This window comes from Macaca thibetana, chromosome X (assembly GCF_024542745.1).
Source record: "Macaca thibetana thibetana isolate TM-01 chromosome X, ASM2454274v1, whole genome shotgun sequence".
NCBI classification, from domain to species: Eukaryota; Metazoa; Chordata; class Mammalia; order Primates; family Cercopithecidae; genus Macaca; species Macaca thibetana.
This window is the reverse complement of record NC_065598.1, coordinates 115,777,404-115,795,595: the sequence shown is the minus strand read 5'-3', so window position 1 is coordinate 115,795,595 and position 18,192 is coordinate 115,777,404. Positions and strand designations below refer to the sequence as shown.

Sequence of the window (18,192 nt, the reverse complement as noted above, 5' to 3'; positions counted from 1 at the left end):
ACATCATTTTGCTCACACAGACAGACTGAGATTTTCATTTTATTAAAATAAAAGAAATTTAAGATAAGAGTTTACGAGTATTCAGAAAAGCAGCATATTGCATGATATAAGACATATTTACATGCCACAAAAGGAGCACAAATATTGTACTTCCAGGATGCTTTGAAAAGTATTGGACTGTTCACTGTTTACTAGCCTCCAGGCATTATTACACAAACTAGCTTGGGAAAAATGGTGACTGCTACAGAGGCTTAGAAAATGTACAGGACACTTTCAGATTTAAAGCTGCTCCTCCCAGTACTATTTGGCCCACACAGCACACAGAAAAGAGACAGGTAAGGTGGTGGGCAGGTGGGTTTCACTGACACCTCCTGAAAGGGACATCATCTGAAAGTGACTGCAGGCCCTGGGGCTCTGGCTCTACAATTGTCAGCAGCTCATAGATTAAGCTTTAACAGAGGAATCCTGTCTGGTTATGGCTCCCCCAAGGCACCTAAGCTTGAAGTCTCTCACCATTTTATTCATTTAATCAACAAACATTTAATGAATTTCTACTGTGTGTCAGCAGAACTGAGAGAGCAGTGGAAAAAACTGATATAATCCCCAAACTTGTAGAGCTGAGGGACTAATGGGAGACACAGACAAGGAAATGAGCAATTACAATACATGATGTATAAGTGTAAGTGCTGGCTGGGCACGGTGGCTCATGCCTGTAATCCCAGCAATTTAGAAGGCCAAGGCAGGTGGATCACCTGAGGTAAGGAGTTCGAGACCACTATGGCCAACATGGTGAAACCCAGTCTCTACTAAAAATACAAAAATTAGCCGGGCATGGTGGTGCACGCCTATGATCCCAGCTACTCAGGAGGCTGAGGCAGGAGAATCCCTTGAATCCGGGGGGCAGAGGTTGCAGTGAGCTGAGATCGCACCTCTGTACTCTAGCCTGGGCAGCAGAGTGAGACTCTGTCTTAAAAAAAAAAAAAAAAAAAAAAAAAAAAAACAAGTGTAAGTACTATAGGAGCACAAGGAGGAACCCCTTACCCATTCCAAGAGCATCTGCGAAAGGACCCCCATGGAAACTGATGTCTGAACTGAGGCCTAAACAATGAAAAGGAGTTAAGGGGGAAAAAAGCTGTTTTAAGCAAGGGAACATGTCCCAGTGACCAGAAGGGAGTTTGAGGAGTACAGGAATGGAAGCATGGAATTCGAGGGTAACCATCATCATGCATAGCATTTATCTAGGATGTCCTGTGTGCCAGTGCTTTGCTAAGCATTTAGCATACATTGCCTCATTGGAGCCTCACAGCATCCCTCAGATGAGGCACAGGGAGATTAAGGGCCTTACCAAAGTCAAGCCTCTGGTAAGAGATGAAGCCAGAATTGAACCCCAGCCATCTAGCTCCAGAGCCAACATTCTTAACCTCCACTCTATAAAGTCAAATCTATATATCAAATGAATAAAACAAATGGTGGAACTTCAGCACAGGACTCTAGCCTTCACTCCTGGAGCCACCAACCCCAGCCATAGGTCCAAATCTATCCCAGCTTCTGGCCCTTTTCTGACCTCAGAACCTCTGTCCAGTCCCTGGTTTCTTGCCAATTACTCATGCCCAGTCACGACTCTCCCTTTCCCCTAGATCCCTGGTCAGCATTCCAGGTTCCCAGAGCTGAGACTGACTCCCTAATTCTCATGAAAACTAAAAGTCTTTCTTGCCTCTGAATCCTAGTTCCTAGTCCCCTCTTATCAGACCAACTGGTATCACACTATGCCTACTTCTCTGGATTTCTTACTATTCTGGTTTCCTTGACATCCGCAGATCGCTTCTGTGTCTCTGTATTTCTGGCCGACCTCTAAGGTCTAGCCATCCTCAGTCTAGGCTGACACGAATTGGGAGGAGAGAAGTGGAAAGAGACAGAGACTTGTGAAGGCAGGAAGGACAACTGTATGACAGGCTGAGTGAGTGGAGAGATTTGGGAATATGGGTAGGGCTGAGGCTGAGAACCTAGAAGCAGAGCTGGCCTTATTCTTAGGTGGAGTATGTGACCCAGACCCTTCCAAAATACCCTATTCCAATAGCTACTTGGGGAATGAAATTCCCGTTAGAGGATGTTTGCAAAGAACTGAGAATATAGAGCCCAAGTGAGGAGAAACACCTACTGTGCTTAATATTACAGTACAGTACATGCCTTTCTAAATGTTCACTTTGGTTGAGGAGGACACTCAGTATCTGAAATAAAAAAGGAGAGAACCTTGTAGTGAAGAATTGTAGCCAAAAGGGAGAGTTCAAGAGTATTCACAGGCATAGATATCCCAACCAGGCAGAGACGACAGCTTGACTCAGGTCCAGCCTTGCCTAGACATACTGCCTTCATCATACTACAGATGTGGTTTCTTTTTGGATGTGGTTTCTGACTTTATTTTAGCTCATGGCCCTGACAGAAAACGTAACATTATCTGCTATTTATTACGCACTGCCCTGTGAGACCACTGAATGTGTGATAGTCCCTACAATATAGAAGCCAATGGAAGAGTTCGTATTTTGGGCAACTCTACTCCCTTTTTCCTACTCCAAAGTTTATGGACAGCTGTTGAGCAAATGGAGAAGGCAGTTAGCAACCAGCCCAGGGCTTCTCAAATTTTAGTGTGCACGTGATCACCTGGGGGTCTTGTTAAAATGCAGATTCTGACTCAGTAGTTTTGGGGTGGGATTCAGAGTTTGAATTTCTAACAAGCTCCAAGGTAATGCTAATGCTATCAGTTGGGGGACACACTTTAGATAGCAAGGCTATTTCTGCCATTCTGCATTCTAATACATTAACCTGCTTCTTCGTAACCTGTGAAGTGCTGAACAAATATGAAGGAATCATATCGGACTTTTATTTGATGAACCTGGCAACCCTAAATAGAATGAACACATAAACCCCATGCAGGAGAGAGATGAAGTGGTGGCTGCCCATTAACAACAACAACAACAACAGTAAAATTATACAGGCCAAGAGGGAGAGTTATATTTTCCCCAAGTTTCCTACAGCTGTTTATTGGTCATGGGACACATAAAACATCTTATGAATGTTTCACTGTGGAAGAAAAATTGCTTCAAGCTGAGTTAGGAGTTAGGTATTGCCATGGATATGGATATATTTTCACAGGTCAGCTCAATTACCACATTGCTTATCATGTTGCTTTACAACATTGTAGGCTATTAAAGCTACTTTTTCATTTTACAGTATAGGAAACTAAAGCTGGCCAGGCAGGTGATTCAACTTGCTCAAAGTCACATGGCTAGTTAGTACCAGAACTGAACTAGAACCACCCAATGAGCACAATCCTCTTTCTACTGCAAGGATTTGTTAAAATAGTGTCTGAACAGGGGAAAGATTTTGAGTTAATTGACCACAAGTGGTCCCCATACCCTGCTGTGGGGAGCTTAGCAGAGGTTCCCTGAATAAAAACATAGCTTGGGACTGGAGAAGACATTTTCCAGGCTCTCGGTCACTCAAACAAATAGACATCATTTTGAGCACGGATTGCCTATTTGTTTATTCAACAAACACTTGTTGAGCCCTGTGCTGGGTGGGGATAGAAATTTTTTTAAAACCCACAGTCCCTGCCTTGACAGAGCTTAGAATCCACTAAGGAGAGACTGATGTATAAATACATAAGTTCAATAAACTTCCATAGCTATAGAGGGGGCACAAGAGATGGTTTCAGAAAGGAAGTAATCAACCAAAAAGGAAAGCAGGCCAGGTTAATCACTAAGCATGATGTGAGGCAGAAACTTAAGCACAGCATGGTCAGAGTTCAGTGTAAAGAGAGAGGGAGGGATCTTTGTAAGCTACAGAGTTCAAGGAAGGCTTTTTGGAAAGTTAAGTCTAGAAGTAAGCTTTGGAGTATGTGTAGGAACCATATAATCAGAGAGGATACTTCAGATGAGGAACAGCATGAGCAAAGGTATAGACACAAGAACGTATATTGTCTATTTGGGGATGGCCCTTTAGATATTAAGTTTAAAACTGTTCTTAAATCACCCTTCACCTTTTGCTTCTCTTTTGCCTTTCCTGTAAGTACCTCTGGCCAGCAGGTCACATTTGAATTGTTTCTTTACTCTCCAATCTCACTCTTCATGCTCACTGTGCCTCTGGTAGTCTGCAAGTCCACCATGTACAGTTGTGCATGTTGTTCACTGCACAAAGGATACTCAGTCATGGAGGTGAATGGGGGCTGAAATCCATACTGCACTGTACACACCAAGTAATGCGTTCTTTTCCTAGTTTGATACATGCGTGCTTGCTAGGCCATGCCCCCAACCCAAAAAGGAGCACTTTTTCCAGTTTACAGAAAGGTACCCTAGCAGTGGCTGAGGCACTAAATCATATGTAGATGAAAGGTAAATAAGTGAGGTAAATGAGATTTATCTCTGATTTGTGCCGGCTTCAAGTCTTTACAGCTGAAGCCACTAATGAAGCCACCACAGTTCCACCACAGTTTTTATACTAATCATGACTAAAGTAGGAAAAGTAGCAAGAGCCCCAGGGACCCTTCAGGGAGCTTAGAACTGTCACTTTCCTGGATCCCGTATGAGGTCACCCAGAGATGACCTATACCTGATGTGGCTCCCTTGATTTGATTTCCCTCTTATCCTAAACTGGATGACTAAGTGGTACCAGTTCCCGTGACTCAGTAATTCTTTCTCATAGGAAAACTACATTTCTGTATGACTCACAACCAAGCTTATTCCTTATTTCTTATCTCCCTGCCTGGCAGTACCACCAAAATCATCCTTAGAAATCAACTGGACACTTACTTGCCATACTCACCTACCATGGTTGGTAGTCTTGCGCCAAGTCCTGACTCCCTTTTCCTTCCCACCTGTCCTGTGCCACCAAGAGCCACTCTTCCCCACAAGCTACCAGTCAGAGCTTTCAGACCTCCAAGTTTCCCTGGCTTTATCAGCTTAAAGGGCTAAGCCGCTATAATATAAAAACCTAATAGTATAGGGAGTCAAAGAACTCACCACTTGTCAAGTTTCTCTCCACTTGACAGTCCAGGGCACATAGGTAGCCTACTCAGCTCATTCAGTCACTCATGGACTTGGGTTGATTCCTTCATGTTTCTCTACCCTTCTCTAAGGCAACAGCCTTATCTGCCAGTTTCAGGCTATATAAACAAAGCTGAGTAATGTGTGTTATAGGCATATCCATATTTCTTCTGTTAGTGGAAAAAAGTAAAGAGGAGCACATGTGCAAAGTTTAAAGGGCTGGGCCTAGAAAAAGGACACATCACTCCTACTTACATTTCATTGGTCATAGAGCCACACCAGACCACAAGGGGGACTGGAAAATGTACATAAGTACCTAGCTGGACATCCTCACCCCGGCTACAGGTCTATTATTAAGGAAGATGCCAAACTATCAGTAAAAAAGCATTTATTTTGTCATAATTTTTTACCCTAGGTAGAAACTTGATGATCAAGTATAATAAAGTTCAACCAATTTAAATAGAATCAAACTTAATATATTAATAAATGTGTTTAAAGCAAGGCATACACTTTTCCCTTAGGCACTGTTTCTCAAAGTGTGGTGCATGGACTCTGGGTGATCCAGGGCCACTGATCATTCCCAGAAACCTAGCCAGTGACAGAGGAAAAAGCAATAATATTATTTCTTTACATACCTTCCACATATTTGAGATGTAAGGCTAATTATGATTTTTTACAGCAATCACATTACGTTCTTTTTTGTCAAATTACATTCTTAACAATCCTTATGTTTTCTTTTTTGTTTTGTTTTTGTTTTGTTTTGTTTTGCTTTGTTTTGAGACAGGATCTTGCTGTGTCACCCAAACTGGAGTGCAGTGGCACGATCTTGGCTCACTGCAATCCTCCCAGGCTCAAGCAATCCTCCCACCTCAGCCTCCTGATTTTCTGGGACTACAGGCATTCACCACCACACCCGGCTACCTTTGGTATTTTTTTGTGGAGACCAGGTTTAGCCATGGTGCCCAGGCTGGTCTTGAACTCTGGAGCTCCAGTTAAGAGAATAAACTTTCGGCTGGGTGCAGCGGCTCACGCCTGTAATTCCAGCGCTTTGGGAGGCCGAGGTGGGTGGATTGCTTGAGGTTAGGAGTTTGAGACCAGCCTGACCAACATGGTAAAACCCCATCTCTACTAAAAATGCAAAAATTAGCCAGGCGTGGTGGCACATGCCTGTAATCACATCTACTCGGGAGGCTGAGGCAAGAGAATCACTTGAACCCAGGAAGCAGATGTTGCAGTGAGCCGAAATCATGCCACTGCACTCCAGCCTGGGTAACAAAGCAAGACTCTGTCTCAAAAAAAAAAAGAATAAACTTTTCAGGAAGTCTAAGACCCCAAGAAATGAGGCGGTTTTCCTAACATCAAGCACTGGGTGTGCAAACCGGCAGCTGCCGTGACAGTTTCTGGCAGTGAGTCTCTGACTCCCTCTGTTCAGGGAGGACCTGGGCTCCCTCACTTTGAGTCTTGCTCTTTCTTTTCATCTAAAAGGGCGGAGCGGATCCCCAGCTTTTTCAGTTCTTCCAGCAGGTCCCCATTCTGGTGCATCTGGGCCCCATTCCTTTGTTCTTCCCTCTAGCTGAGGAAAAATAACCACTAACGCTGAGGAGACAGGCTGTGAGGTTTAGCTCATAACCGATTAGCTCATAACTGACACGTGGGTCAAGTGAGGCAAACTGAATGGATTCCAACACCATAGTCTGGCGTTGCTATTCACCCCCCTCTACTAAGAACAAAATTCCGTCTAGTTCATGACATCTGAAAGGAGGTATCTCATGCTGCCTGCTTGGAGGGCAATTCATTTGGAAATCTCTCTGGGAAAGCACAGAGCAGAGCTGATTTATGGCACCACCACAAGGTATCACCGCAAGCATCAGGACCAAGTGGAGCAAGTGCCACTGACCAGCCCTGAGGCCAGCATTCCAGCCTGTGAACAAATCCTGTGGGTTGGAATGCTGCTGCTAACCCAATGAGATGGACTCCTGGCCCATGCAGCAGCCTCTGACAAGACTTAACTGTGAGACACCTGGGCTCTGGGGAGGGCTCTTCCTGCTGTGTCACGGTGATGTGACCATGAGGGTGGGAACTGAGCCCAGGAAAAGTTCCTTCTGGACTAGGTCGACCCTTGTGCAGAATACTGGCTCATGCTGAGTGCTTTTCCCTGAGACTTCAGGGCCTCTGTCGCCCTTTCCAGACCAGTCCTTCTGGCCACTGCCCAGCCAGGATGTATCTTATGGCACTCTTGGGACTCTAGGGTGAAGAACCCACCAGATTTAGAAATTTTGATGACTCGGGTACATGGAAATTTGAAGGTCTCTCAAGCTATCAACAGAGCAAACAAATAAAAAAAATGAACAAAATCTCTATCAGAAGACAAAAATGTCAATGGGATTTTGGGGGCAGTAAAATTACATTGATTTTTCCTTTTTTTATTTTGCTATATTTTCCAAGTTTTATATTACTTTAATGTTGGAAAAATAAAGTTTACTAAGAAAAAAAGGTTTGTTGAATATTAAAGTAACAATAAAAATAATGATTTAAATGTTACAACTCAGTAAACACCATAAACATAAATAGTGAACAGGTCTCCAGTACAAACACAGAATGTGAATCTCTATGTCCTAAGAGAAATAAGCCTGTGTGTGAGTGACAATATCATATAAGAAGTCGAAAATGCAAATATGAAGTAAGAAGATAAATGTCTGAAAATTTGATTTTATTAGACCTGCCATCCATTTGCCCCAGTCTCCAGCATGCTCTTTATAATAAAATGTATCAAATTGTAGCACGAAGTCATCAAAGCTTTTACATAACTTTTTTCCTGTGTTGGCAGTTTACTTACAATTTCTTCTTTGTCCATCGTTTTCCATAACAGAGGAAGCAATACATAATTTGGGGGAAGATAATGTCTTTGCAGACTGACGTATTTGCAGAGGGGTCATGAATAATGATTCCAAAGCTCCTAGTTTAACTCCTGAATCAGGCAAAAAATAAACGGCAATATAAGAACAAATTTTGTTTACAGCACTATCATAATACAGCACTGAATTATTACGGCGCAGTGGTTGCAATTAAGTTCACAATAAAATCTTCTTAGCCCAAACACCAGACAAACTAAAATCACCCGACTGCTCATGAACTGAAATGATCAGTACAAGGCCGTTGTCTCAGTAGTGAAAACCAAAATCGGTAAGATTTTTCTGGCGGTGAGTCTCTGACACAAACGGCTCCCTCTGTTCAGGGAGGACCCGGGCGCCCTCACTTTGGGTCTTGGTCTTTCTTTTCATCTAAAAGGGCGGAGCGGATCCCCAGCTTTTTCTGTTCTTCCACCAGGTCCCCATTCTGGTGCATCTGCAAAAGAATGTCACAGCCCCGCACAAACTCGCCGTTGAGGTACACTTGCGGGATGGTGGGCCAGTTGGAAGAGTCTTTAATGCCTTGTCGCAGCTCGGGTTCGTCCAGCACTTCGTAGGCCGCGTAGTCGCGGACGCCGTGCAGCCACAGGATCTGCACCACGGCGTTGCTGAAGCCGCACTGGGGTTGCTCCGTCGTCCCCTTCAGTGAAGACAACTACTTTGTCCTTCTTCACCAGCGCGTCCAGCTGCTCTGCCGAGCCACCACCGCCCGCACCCGAGCCCGCCGCTCGGCCCAGGGACCCGCTCATCCCCGCAGGCTCGCGGAAGCCCACGACTGCCCAGGTCTTTGGCTGGCCACCCAGAGCTCTCCTCGGCCCGCGGCCACTTTTACATAATTATTAATCAAAGTACAGTTAACCCTGTGATAAGCCAATTGAATATTTTGAAAGCAAGCACAAAGTAATTCTTTGCTGTATGAAGTTGATGAATATTGTGACGAAGGTAGGGAAGATACTAAAGCTATGGGGGTGTCATTCAACATTATTAGACCTCTTGGCAAAACAAGTACAAATCACTTCATTGCCAAGAAGCTTATAAAACCAGGCACAATATCAATGACAAAATGACTTAGAGAAAGCAGAGTGAGTCATCAGCAGAATTTTTATAAAGTCATAGGACATCCGTAATATCTATGGCACACAATATAAAAAACAATTATTATCACATGTGGACACCAGCAGATACTCTACTTTAGAGACAGGCAAAAACACTGATATGCAGACTCTTGACGTAGTAAGAGTAGTATGTACACACACACGCACACACACACACAAGCACACACGGGAGAAGTGCTCCACATTTTTGACCCTGAAATTCCATGCTATAAGAGAAAAGGGTTTTTTAAAAAATATATGCTTGTTACCTTAGATACAGATTTTCATGCAGTTGTTGTAAGAAATACTGCAAAGAGAAATCATGTACCATTTTCCAGGTTTCCCCCAATGACAGTGTCTTGCAACATCATACAGTATCACAACCAGGATATTGGCATTGATACAGTCAAGATACAGAATGGTTCCACCACGCAAGTATCCCTTATGTTGCTGTTTTATAGCCACACCCACTATCCCCACCTCCACCCCCTTCTTAACCCCTAGCAACCACTCACATGTTCTCCATTTTTATAATTTTGTCATCTCAAGGATGTTATTCATTTGGAATCATATACAATTTTGCCATTGCCTTTTTTCACTTAGTCCAATTTTTGTAGATCCACTCAAGCTGTTGTACATACCAATAATATGTTCCTCTTCATTTGTGAGTAGTGTCCTATGCTATGGATATACCATAGTTTGCTTAACCATTCACATGTTGAAGAACATTTGGATTGTTTCCAGTTGGGAGCTATCAGGAATACATTGCCGTGAACATTTGTGTACAGGTTCTTGTATGAATATAAGTTTTCTTATCACTGGGATAAATGCCCATGAGTGTAATTGCTGGGTTGTATGGTTGTTGCATGTTTGGTTTCATTAGAAACTGTCCAACTCTTTTCCAGAGTAGCTGTACCATTTTACATTGCCACCAGCAATATAGGAGAGCTCTAGTTTCTCCTCATAAAAGGAAAGGTTTTTAATTTAGTTAACAAGTGGTTTTCTTAATGAGTCATGAAGTAGATTGGAAAAGGGGCACTGCGGCCAATTCTGAAGAGCATTAGCCATGACTGCCACCCAGAAATATGCTGCAAATAATAGAGGTTGCACCCAAATGTGAAGCCACTCACGACTTGGTTAACAACGACCAGCAATATGCCTTCTGATCACGATTCGGTGTTGAAAAAAACAAAGATTGTGACTATAATAAAATTTTGGCCCCTAAGAAGATGTCTTCCCAGCATGCTGTACAAAGAAATAAGCAGTAAATACTAATCTCCACTTTTCCACACTAAGCGTGCCAGCTGTTGAGAGAAGCTGCTCTCCCATAATTTTTTGATACAAGGGATAGGGAAAGGGACCTTATGAAAATGATAATGCCACTAAAGAGCATTTCTCAGATTCAAATGCCTTGCTCAAGACGTATTTTATAGCCACATTTTCAGAATATTAAAGAACCTGTAATTATTAGTTCAGTGGTGAAATACTGCCATGTTTGATGTTAAAGATAAAATAATCAGAATTTTTTAAGAAAACTGAACTATGGTGCAAACAGTCTTATCACTAAGAATTTGATTCTGTCCCAACATGTGGAGACTTTATGCCCTTCTTGAAGAAAGAAATTGACTATATATGATTGGGTATATGTAAATATCACGTTCAAGTTTTTCAGTAGAACTTATAACCACACTTTCTTGAACCAAGTGCAATCAAAGTGGTAATTTAGGAATGCACACCCATATATTTCCCAAGTTCAACTATTCTGTCTTCCAGCCTTTGAGTGTGATTTGTTCAGGGACTTTAGGATCTGATGGAGTGCTTCAAAGTATTATCAGGGAACTGTCCTTGTGATATCTAGCTTTTTGGATGTATAATATCTATAGTTTTGATAAGGCCACTAAATACTTGAGGCAGTTCCCAATGACCTAGGATTCTGAATTAGAATTTTTAACTTTTATTATGAAAAACTTCAAACATGTACAAAAGTAGAGTAGATAGGATAATGAATGTCCAGGTATTCGCTACCCAGATTCAATAGTGGAATAAATGCTTCTGGCGCGCTACATCACAGCCTCTTTCTCCACCTTGCTCAGCCAGAGCTGGGATAGACAGTTCTATGTAAGGTCAGACTCACATCATCCTAACAAACAGTATCCTGCCCCAAAATCAAGTTTCTCTCCTCTGCTTCTGCCCTCAAGGCCTTCACGAAAGCCAATCCACATGAAAACACATCCCAACCTTGGAGATAACCCTCAAATGAGGGGGACAAGAACTGGTGGATGAGAGCTGCAGCCTCTCATCCATCAAAGGGAGAGTTCTGGGAGATGTTCTATATCTTCCCCCAAGCAGTCTAACCAGAATTCAGCCCTTGTTGCCCAATGCAGCAACCTCATAATGCACCTTTGCACTGACTTTTTTTCTTTCTCTAATTCTCCTTACTATGTCACTCCTGCTTCCTAGAATAACACTCTAAATATACCAACTGCACCCATGTCCTTGCCTCAGACTGCTGTGGAGGAATCCAACTAAGACAAATAGTGTAAAATTTTTAGAATTCTTATTTCACCTATCCTGTAATATTGTGGAGCATTTAAAGCATTTTAAAGTGTTGTAAAGCTTGACTTTTTAAAATTTAATAGAAGTAGGAAGGAAAGAAATCAACTCAACATGGAAGCTGATCTGTGATCAAGCTGTGTGTCACCAAGGTAGACCTATATACCTTGGTGAATTATTGCCCCTATATATCGTCTCTTTCCTTAATATAAAACCATTATTAAGTACATTATTTTAAATAATACTTTAATGTGATGGTGAAATGAAAAATATGATGGAGCTTCATTTTAGTTTACCTCAAGGGTGGTATGTGTCAGCAGGGTGCCCTTTTTTCCCTGAGACAGAGACAGAGTCATGCTCTTTCACCCAGGCTGGAGTGCAGTGGTACAATCATGGTTCACTGCAGCCTCAAACTTCTGGGTTCAAGTGATCTTCCTGCCTCAGCTTCCCAAGTAACTGGGACTACAGGTGTGCACTACCACACTCAACTAATTTTTTTGTGTATCTTGTTGAGAGGGGGTCTTCTATGTTGCCCAGGCTGGTCTCAAACTCCTGGCTTCAGGTGATCCTCCAACCTTGGCCTCCCAAAGTGTTGGGATTACAGGCATAAGCCACCATGCCCAGCCCAGGATGCCCATTATGTGCCTCTTGAAAATGAACTATGAGGCCAGGTGCAGTGGCTCACGTCTGTAATTCCAGCACTTTAGGAGGCCAAGGCGGCTGGATCACCTGAGGTTGAGAGTTTGAGACCAGCCTGGCCAACATGGTGAGACCCTGTCTCTACTAAAAACACAAAAATTAGCCAGGCATGGTGGCATATGCCTGTAATCTCAGCTACTCAGGAGGCTGAGACAGGAGAATAAATTGAACCCAGGAGGCAGAGGTTGCAGTGAACCGAGATCGCGCCACTGCACTCCAGCCTGGGCAACAGAGCAAGACTCCGTCTCAAAAAAACAAACAAACAAACAAAAATGATGAGAAATGCTGACTGTTCAAAAACTCCCCAGGGCTGTTCACAGGAATCTGTGAACTTCAGGAAAATGTATGCTGATGTGTGTATCCACATGTTCAGTCATTTTCCTGGAGGAAAAAGTCAGTAGCTTTCACCAGATTCTAAAGCAAGTCCTTGACAAAAAAAGGGTTAAGAACCACTGATGAAGGGATATCGGGCACTATGACCTCTGAGTAGGGATGACTTTATTGTAGAGAGAAAGCGCTTCTGGAACTCTAAATCATTCTACATGGCTGATCATCATCTTCACCAAGTTGCACAGTTAGCCTCATTATGTGAATCTAACTAGAATTGATATGATTACAATAAAAGGATTTTTCCTGCTCAAGGTCTAGTTTACAAAGAAATTGAATTTTCCCCTCAAGGCTTCATTTATAACAAAAGGCTTTTTTGTTTGTTTGTTTGTTTGTTTTTCATTCTCAAGGCCTTGTTTTCAACATCTGGATTACATGATCTGGTTCCAATTTTTTCCTCAAAGCTATCACTCCTAGCCTCAAAGAACTTTTGAGATTTTGCCAATCAACAGGAAAAATATTTAGATTACAATATGTGCTCTTTCCAGACTAGCCCTAGTTCTCTCAGATAGTTCTGTACCCTGAACTGGTGCACTTCCAGGAATGTGAGGGATTTTGCACCAGCTGTTGATGAAACAATTCCTTCCACCTGTGTCTTGTCCAGTCCCTGAATTACTAACTCAGAAAGGAAGTTGGAAAGTTAAACAGGCACACTTTCTCTAAGGAGCCTTAATTAGGTTTGGCATTTGAGTTTGTGGTTTTTTTCTTTCCCTACTAACAAAGGACTATTTGTACATCATAAATAGAAGTAGAGGAAGAAAATGATGTCTTAAATCATCCACTTAAAAACCAAGACAAAAATGGTACAGGTGGCTTTTTAAAAGAAGGAGGAAAAATCCCTTCCACATAAGCCCTTTTCTTGAATAGGCCTCTAACTAGCCCTGGTGCAGCTGCAAGGATGCATTTAATGATCCTGTGATTTATTGCTCTACAGAGGATATTCTCAGCCATCATCTGCAGAAGAGGCCCTAGCAATATGTAGAATGGGAGACTAAGAACATATTGGAATGGGCTAAATTTTCCATGTGGTTTCCATTTTCTTTCTTATTGTACATCAAAAGTATTTTTTTTTAAGAAAACGATTTTTAGCCATCGCAAATATCCCCAAAGCACCCTGCCCCTAGGGCAGCTTGCAGCAGGCCTGAGCCAGAAACTGTGACTAGAAAGAGGAGGAGCTCAAAACATCCTCCATCTTGAAAGGCGAAGCTTCCTAAAGCCAGTTCTTGGCACAAAATCCTTTCTGACCTGAAGACCTATGACTTCTATTGGGTGTCCCCAGACTAAGTCACAATTGTAAAGTAGTAAAGAGCAGCTAATATCGACTGAGCACTATGGGACACCAAATGCTCTGGGTCATTTACATGGATTATTTCATTTAATACTCAATTTATTGTCTCCATTTTACAGAGCCGAAAGAAGTTAAGTCACTTTACCCAAGGCCACAAAGTCTATGAATGGAAAGCTAGGACTTGATCCCTGGTTTGTATGATTTCAATAGTAGTGCTTTTAACTACTACATAGTTGTCACCCCTTTCTTTTCTTCTAGGGTCCCTCCCTGACCACAAATATAATATAATGTCAGGCATTCCTTATACTAGCCCCTATCTACCTAGGAACTAAAACTACAGTAACCATCTATGCCTGTCCTCCAGAGTAATGCCCCATTGTATGGAATTTCCCATGTTATCTAATATCTCCCCATGGAACTCTGGGTTTCCCATCAAATCTTTCAATAAAATTATGGCTTTAAATAATAAAAATCATTTCAGATCCTCCTAATACTAATTGATAAATCTTTCTTGTATATACCCACCTACCCACATAAACACGCATCCTCTTATTCTACTAGTTCACCTATATTGAGTACTTACTATGTGCCAGACATCAAGTTAATCACTTCACATGAATCTTCTCATGTGCTTCTCCACAGTAACCCTATGAGGTAGCTACTATTATTACATCTGTTTTACATATGAGAAAACTGAAGCTCAGAAAAGCTCCAAAGTTCAGAAAAGCTCCAAGCAAGTGGAGAAGTTAGGGTTTGAATTCAGATGTGTTTCACTTGAGAGCCCAAACCCCTAAACCACTACATTCTACTTCCACTTTTCTTAATAGTGTTAAGTCATATTGCTAATACATACCAGTCATATATGTGGTCAAAATAGCCTTTTACTTCTGTGGAGTTCCTCCCAAATCCCACAGCCCCAGCATAATTATGAGAAAAACATAATACGAATATCAGTGGAGGAACATTCTAAAAATACCTAACCAGTACTCCCCAAAAATACCTAACCAGTACTCCCTTTTTATGTCAAGGTCATAAAAAAATAAGGAAAAAATTCCAGGTGACATCTATGAAAATGATGGAGTAGGGAACTCTTGTTAAAGTTCTCAGAATCAAAATGGCATCACTGTGGAAAACAAAAACAAAAACAAAAACCTGACAAATAGAGCCAAGGAAGACCACAAAGGGAGGATTCTCATGCATAAACGACAGATAACAAGAACTTTCGGAAAAGACTGCAAAAGTCACAACCTTGCACAAAGCCCATCACAACCTCACACACACAAAAAATACTTCTGCAAGGATATTGGCCCAGCAACTGCCTGTCCAGCCTTGGAGTGATGCTGCCCTTGTTACTGATCCTTGTAGCCAAGGATAAGTAACTCCAAACAATTAAGTAATCCTCATTTTTCTTTTAAAAACGTTGTCTTCATCTGCCTCCCCAAACATGCACATAGTTTACTATGACACATATTATCATTGCAATGCTCTATTCCTGAATACATATAATTTTCTTTTGGAGGGCCTCTCTCTGTTTATTGTTTAGGTTGACATAAATGGCGTCCAGAAGTGGGACCTGAAAAAGATCTCTATCAGAAGGAATTGGTGATTCTTGGAATTAGTGTACAGTACTCACTTGAGCCCTTTGAGCTCTCTGCTTCTGCAGCCTACATTTTCTGCCCTAGTGAGTCTTCTGCCAGGCCAAACCTCCCTCTTTTTGGTAGATGATTTTGACTTTATTCAGGACTTGGTAATAAAACCACCTTAATAAAAGACCTTGCATGCCTCCTAGGATGATAAAAGACTTTTTGTCTTTCTGGTATAAAGACAATATCCTTCTGGTTTGAGTACTCTAGCTTCTTTAGAAGTTACACCCTGTCTGTGAGACATGTCTTTTCTGGTGAATTTACTTTTGGTTCTTTCTACATACCCAATTTAATATTTTATTTAATCTCCATGCTTCATTTAAAATTCTTATGAGCACTCTAATTTTGATTTCATTTTGGTTTGGTTCTGCATCTCTATAAATGATTTCTCTCTTTTCCCTTGCTTGTTTCTAAAAATCTTCTGAGAGCAAAAATAAAAAATTGTAAATGGTGGGCACAAGGAGGCTGGTCAAAAGCCACTAGGGTGGCTGGGCATGGTGGCTCATGCCTGTAATCCCAGCAGTTTGGGAGGCCAAAACAGGAGGATCACTTAAAGCCATGAGTTTGAGACCAGACTAGGCAACAAACCAAGATACCCCCATCTCTCCAAAAACAAAAACAAAAAACTAATAAAACTAAAATTATTTAACAGCCACTAGGGTGATTACCACCATCTAAAACATCAGTCCAAACTCCTGACAGTCTCTAATAGGATTTATAAGATTTTCTTTGCTTTCAAGAGATTAATAAGAAACGGAATGAGATTCTTAAACATTAAGGCATCCAGGTTTTCTGGGATTCCAGCCAGGTATATTAGAGATTCTAGTGCACATGGTTTGGTTTTTTTGTTTTTTTGTTTTTGTTTTTGTTTATGTTTTGAGATGGAGTCTCGCTCTGTCGCCCAGGCTAGAGTGCAGTGGCGCAATCTCAGCTCACTGCAACCTCCGCTTCCCAGGTTCAAGCGATTCTCCTGCCTTGGCCTCCCAAGTATCTGGGATTACAGGTATCTGCCACCACGCCCACCTAATTTTTTGTATTTTTAGTAGAGACAAGGGTTTCACCGTGTTGGCCAGGATGCTTTCGAACTCCTGACTTCAAGTGGTCCGCCTGCCTCAGCCTCCCAAACTGCTAGGATTATAGGCGTGAGCCACCACGCCCGGCCTAGTGCACACGTTTAAAATAATGGATAAACTACATAAAGAAAAATTCAGAGCTCAATGGCCATTATATAAACTGTCCGAGCTTATTTAAAAGAAAAAAAACAAAAACTGAAACCAACTATAGAGTTAATATATAGAGCCTTCTAAGTTCTCTCTCTACTGTTTTTCTGCGTATTTTGAATCTGCTGACTTTTCTGCTGGTATTGAGATTAACTCACAACTTGTGGCATTCCAGCCAAGAAATAAAAGGTCTTAAAAGGCTTTCAAATTAACGGCTTTACAAATTACAACATCTCTATGGCAACCAACAACCTAGACCTAAGAGACATCCCTTTTAATATAAATTTAGGTTTGCCTAAATAACAATAGCTTAGGGTGATGGAACAGTTAATTGAAGAATTAATATTCTATAAGAAATAGAACTAGCTAAATGTCTATAAAAGCCTCTCTACTCAAATAGGACAAAATCTTAAGCTCAGAGCAATTATAATATAAGCTATCTTTGTCCAACATAAAAATTGCTTTGTCTGCCATGCAGGGGCCAAAAAAAGCCAGAAAAAAAAAAACTGGTAAGATGCTTCCCTGCCCACATCAACTTGTCAAGCAAACCAAACCAACAAACGAAAGACAGATTTGTTAATAAAAATTTAAGGCTACTTGGAGATTTGGGTTTCCTCATACACTTTATCCAGTTCTACCTAGAATGTACACATTAAAATTTTAACGTTACATTTCTTTGAAACTGAAAAAAAAGGGGTAAAAGGCAAAAGGGATTTAAAGAAAAAAAAAACAAGCTGCTTTACTCAAAATTTTGGTCCACAGCCTTCATTAGACTACCTATTAAGGCAAATAAAGTTTAGCCTTATAAATAGGTTCCATTTTTTAAGAAGTATAATTTGGATCTAATTACCATTTATAAACTGATGAGTTTTTATTATTATCTCATGGCTAAAATTCTAAAATGAAAGTTATAAGATTATATGTGAATGTGTGTGTATATATATGTGTGTGTGTGTGTGTGTGTTTATGCATATGTACAAGTATTATGTTGTATGTCGTGTCTACATAGTAAAATCTGGTGTAGTCAGCCAGAAATGCCTTAAGAAATTCTATTCAGATTGGTGTAAATACGAATATCATTCAGGGCTACTATGAACACCTTTATGGGCATAAACTAGAAAACCAGAAGACAGGGATAAATTCTTGGAAATATACAACCCTCTTAGATTAAACCAGGAAGAAATAGAAAATCTGAACAGGCCGATAACAAGCAGCGAGATTGAAATGATAACTAAAAAGTTACCAACCAAAAAAAAGTCATGGACCACATGGATTCACAGCTGAATTCTATCAGACATTAAAAGAATTGGTACCAATCCTATTGACACTACTCCAAAAGATAGAGAAAGAGGAAATCCTC

The 18,192-nt window shown here is 41.3% G+C and overlaps 1 pseudogene; it reads right to left on the bottom strand.

Annotated features, from left to right (window-relative positions):
- Window positions 1-7,764: 7,764 nt before the first annotated feature.
- Window positions 7,765-8,697, bottom strand: LOC126945882 (glutaredoxin-related protein 5, mitochondrial-like; annotated as a pseudogene).
- Between the last annotated feature and the right edge of the window lie 9,495 nt (window positions 8,698-18,192).